This window comes from Propithecus coquereli, unplaced genomic scaffold (genome assembly GCF_000956105.1).
Source record: "Propithecus coquereli isolate 6110/MARCELLA unplaced genomic scaffold, Pcoq_1.0 Scaffold420, whole genome shotgun sequence".
Classification (NCBI taxonomy): domain Eukaryota; kingdom Metazoa; phylum Chordata; class Mammalia; order Primates; family Indriidae; genus Propithecus; species Propithecus coquereli.
Genome location: NW_012149953.1, coordinates 1,163,587 through 1,168,827, shown reverse-complemented (window position 1 = coordinate 1,168,827; position 5,241 = coordinate 1,163,587).

Below are 5,241 nucleotides of genomic sequence, written 5' to 3'. Positions count from 1 at the left end.
TTCCTCCTTGGAAAAAAGTTAAAAAAGAAGGGAAAAGTAAGAAATTAATTTTAAACTACAACACAAATGTATTTGACCATGGTATATATGATTTAATTTATGTATTTATACGCATGAATATATAATCAATTCAATAATCTGCTGTACTCACTTAAGAATAGATCATCAACGTATCTCCATGTCAATAACATCCATCCTATCAGTTGTAATGGTAGGATGTTTCCTATTTTGAGCATGTACATCAAAATGTTAACTGTGGTTATATTTGAGAGTTGCAGTTTTTGTTTTCTTCTCTTTGCCCATTTATGTTCTCTAAAGTTCCTGCCATGAATATGTATTTCTTTTGTTACGAGAAACTTTAAAAAGAAGAAAAAAACATGTAACTCACACTTTCACATCTAGATCAAATGCTATTTCTTCCATTCATTAGACCTTTCTTGGTCACTTCAGTCGAAGGAAACTCTCTTCTTCAAACTCTTGTTTCTTTTAGCATTTTATATCATGGTTAAATCTAGCCCTCCTTTTTTAAATGAAATTCTTCTCGCTCATCAGTTCCTTGGGGCCAAGCTCTATATCTTACTCTTCCTTATGATGGGCACAACCTTTAGCACAGTACCTGCCACACCATAGTACTTTGGAAAGAATTTTCCACAAGAATGAATAAGTACAATCAGACCCTTACCCAGGTCACCTTCAATTTGCATCAAGTGCTTGGTCATCGCCTGTGTCTCACTGTGACTCCCTGTGGTGTAGCTATCATTGTAAAGCAAGCCATATCTTAAACAGCATAAATATTTTACTTGGAAATTAAAGCTTTGTCGTTTAAAAAGGTGATTTTTGAAACCTCCTTCTGGTCATCATCGGAAAATGGAATTTAAATTGGGAAAGCATTTGTTTTTCAATTCTCAGTTGATTGAATTTTCCGTTTGCCGATCACTTTTTAAATTCTCCTTGGCATCAGTGAGAAGAACTGGAGCAGCATAGCTTGCCCTGGACATCTGTGATAGACTCTCTCACCTCTTTGTTTTGATCTTAAAACCGATCTGCCTATCATTTTTTTTTTTTTTTTAACAAAAGCAAATCCTGGCAAGTCCACATGATATTATGAGAAACGGATTTTACGTTACTTTGCAGGTTAGGGATACCAAGTGCTGCTAAGAATGTAAATGCCTCGCTCTCATATAGATTCGTGTTTTCTCCATTGTTTTGCGTAGGGTGATGTTCGAGCCCTTTGGTTTTTTGTGGCTGGTGTGCAGTCCTCACTATGACTTGAATAATGCTCCGCCAGCTTGACTCACAGAATTTATGATGTCTGAAGACAGGGCTTCTTTTAAAAACTCTTTCATTGCCCTTATCTAAACATTACATTAAATGGCAATTTGAAGTATTTCAGTTGGCTCTTTGTCAAAATAAGAAAAATATTTTAGGAAGAGTTTTCAAAATACTTAGATGGGGCACTTAGTGGTGTGCACATCACATTTTTTTCCCAATACTTGGGTTACTTTGGGCTCTTGTTAGTAAGATTGCAATCTCTCTAAAGCAAAAGCTTATGTTGTATAATAAGACCTTTTAAAAACTATTTGTGTATTTTAGCTTTAGGCTTTTGTACAACCCTTGGGTGGGCATTTGAAGACACCAAAATATACCTGCAGGGGGTTTGTGGATTAAGTAATAAGTGGTAAGCCTCCAACTGAGACTTTGTGTTTATCATTATCATCTTGGTACAGAAAACATTCAGACTGGTAATGATTCTGGGCTACCTGCTGTGGGGATTTCAGCCTCAATATCGTATTTAATAAAACATTATCACTAGACTTCAGTAAGACTATATCGATAAGAACTGTCTTTAGAAGATGTCAGAAGAGTGAGCTTTTGAGGTAGAGAATGCAAACTCTAGAAATAATGAAATAAAAACAGCATCCATGAAAGCGGAGATAAAATTTTACCCAAACTAATAAAAAACAGTAAATGAATAAAGAAAAGTAAAGAAAAAACACACAACAGCCTATCTAAAACCCAGTACTTAAATAGATAAAGAGAGTGCATAAATGAAAGTCACACATTGCAAGCAAAGCAAGAAATGAATGGGAGAAGTATATTACTAGCATACAGCAAAACGAAATTCAATAAATGGGGGACAGAAATATTGGCTCAGCAGCATAATGGACAGCTCCTTGGTCTCATGAAGCTTAGAATGGTGTGAATTTCCATTGTGTCAAGTTTCTCACACTGGGGCTTCACCGACTCTGTAATGTATCACTTTGCTAGCATCAGTCTTCTTTACATGTAGCATATTTTTATGCCCTTTATTTGGATTCAGTACGTGTTAAAAGTTCAGAGTAATTATTACACTGAGGTCTTTGCCCTTAGATTATCATGACGTCTGCCCCAGTTGCTGGTTAGTGTGATTCAAAGTGCTGACCCTAGCTCATAAATTCCACAGTAGAGAATGATAACTGCCCGAGAAACTGCTCTTCTGGGTGGGATATTTCAGCAGGAAATATTTTGGGGGTCTCAATTATTTGTTGGCATTGTTTAAGAATTTTATGCTAACAACTTAGGCTTAATATTGTTTTAAAGGAAAGCTTCCTTCTCCTAATTTAATAGATCCTCACTTAATTAACCTTTAGTGCTGCAAGTAAGACACACATCTTTTAAATTTTTATGCTCTGCTAGCTATACATTATTGGGGTTGTTTCTGCCACTAACAATGGTCTAAAGTGCTTACTTAGGAACTCATTAGCTCTTATAGGTCGTCAAGATATCATTTAGAACATCATTTCTTCTAATGGACTAAATGCTGTGCTCTCGACCTTTTCAAGTCTAAATCTCTGCTAGAGACTTAACTGACTATGACGTCTCAACAATGAGCAATTATCGAATTAATATATTTTTTCTATTAATTTCAAGGTTGATTATTAAATAAAAAGCTCAGAGGTTGGCCAATATCTGTTTGCATTTTGTAAGTAGTTTGAATTTCCAAGTCTTATATTTTGTTAGAAAAAAAGCAAATACCCCCTCCTATACTTTCAAGCCCTAATTCTAGTTTATAGTCTTAACAAAACAAAAAATAAGCTTTCATCATATCTGTGTAAAACAGAAACAGGAATAATCAACTATTATTTCTGGATAATAGGCATTTTGTAACTTTAGTCTGCATTTGACCTTCAGGTAAGATAGACATGTTTCTCAAAAAGAAAAGATATTTCTTTCTTACTAGTGGTCTTTATGAAAATTTTGCGCATTAATATTAATATTTTAAGAATCTCTTTAAAAAATTTTTAGATAAATAGAAGCTGGTCCACAGGACATATCCCAATCTCTGATGACTTTCTTATACAAATTTAGCTGGCATACATATTACATTTTTTCCTTGTTCACATGAAGAATAAGTACTTACTGAGACAATAGTTTGACTATAAGCCTTTTCTAGATGTTTTCAGCATGCCAAATGAGGAACAGGCAGACTTTGGGCTTAAGATACAAGGTAAAATATCAATACTATAAACTAAATACAAATGAAAATTTAAGTAAAAGTAGGAAGACATTATATTAACTATCAACAAAGGTAATGATTTGTCCTGACAGGTAGAAAGCAGGAATGGGGGAAGGGGTGCACACCAGGCAGAAGGTATGGTTCAAGCAATGAGTAGGACGGGTGGGTGGATGAATAGATGGAAGATGATAGTGTTGGGACTCAGAAAACAGTGTCCCAAAATGAAGGCCTCAGAAGCAGTCGCAGACACAAGAATTTTTCTCTGACCTTCTCCTCCCCTCCTGTCTCTCAGTCCCATTCTTCCTCAAGGGTAGCCATAAAAACTAGAAGGCCTCTTTGCCAAGATGGATAACGGAAATCAGAATTACCTTTTCCCAGAGCCAGCCATAAAACCTAAAAATATTGCTCTAACTTTCCCTCTGTCTTTCTGTGTAAAAACTGGCCATAAAGAAATTATCTAATCTGCCTTGTTTGCTTATAGGCCATAAGACCCCAGTTGCAGAGAGAGCTGCCCCACACCCAGAAGAGAGGAATGCAAGCTCAGAGAGGGCAAGAATAATCTAGACAGACAGGCCTTGCTGGGTTTCCCACTCTGTCTATTATCATTAGATCATGCTTTTTGTCCAACCATATTTCTACGTAGTTGTCTATGCTTTGTTGAATGTAAGCACAGAAGTGGACAATTTTCCCTTTATATTTAGGTCTTTATTCTGAAGGCTCTCATGTACACATTAAATAAATTTGTATGCCTTTTCTCCTATTAATCTGCTTCTGATGAGTGATTTTCAGTAAACCCTCAGAGGGCAAAGGGAAAATTTCAAATTGATCCCAACAATATCTAGCTAGCTAAATACAGAGTTAAAGATACTTCAATTAATGTAAATAATTTTATATTTTATAATTTTAATAATCACCAAGTCATTCATAAAAATATTTATAAAACATTCCTACATGACTAGTTATGATTTAAAATCAATTCTGAAAGACTAAAAAAAAATATTTTTCCATTATTGGATTTCAAGTTCTCTTAAACACTTTTTTTATATATCAAGTATTATCCTCCTAAATAAAAAAATATGAAAACAAAATATAATTGAGCAATGTTAATCTCTCTTTGTTGTCTTTTTAAATTATAGCACTTACCTGCCCTTCCTTCCTTCCTTTTTTCCTATCCTTCCTTCTTTCCTTTCTTTCTCTTTTATTAAACATTCACTAGGTTTCAGGAACTGCATAAATGTAGAAGAAGTAAAAGAAATATCGGAATGATCTTTAGCTTATTTCCATGCTTAGTAGGCAGTTAATCTTAGGTTTAACCCTTTCTGGTTTTGTTTTATGTCCCTTTATTGTGTGATCCTCTTCCGATCCTAATGCAAAACATATTTTATAAAACTAAGTTCATTACAATTCTTTGTGAGGCTACTTTTTTTTCATTTAATATATTTTATTCTTAATTATGATCATTTGTTATTATTCTGAACTTTCAGAAGAAAGTATATATTTATTTCCCTGTATTATTATTTTAAAATGACTATTGCAAATATTGAATGGATGATATATTTTTCTTCATTTTCATACCGTCTACTTCAGCCACTGATTGTCTTTTGCAAAATTTATTCAGGAATAAGCTAAGTTCAGCAATTCCTTCATATCATTTTATTCATCTTTTGAAAAAAGTAGATCAAAAATACCTATATATGCTCTACTTTATCAAAAGTAACCTTAGTCTAAGATTGGGTTTTCTGGAA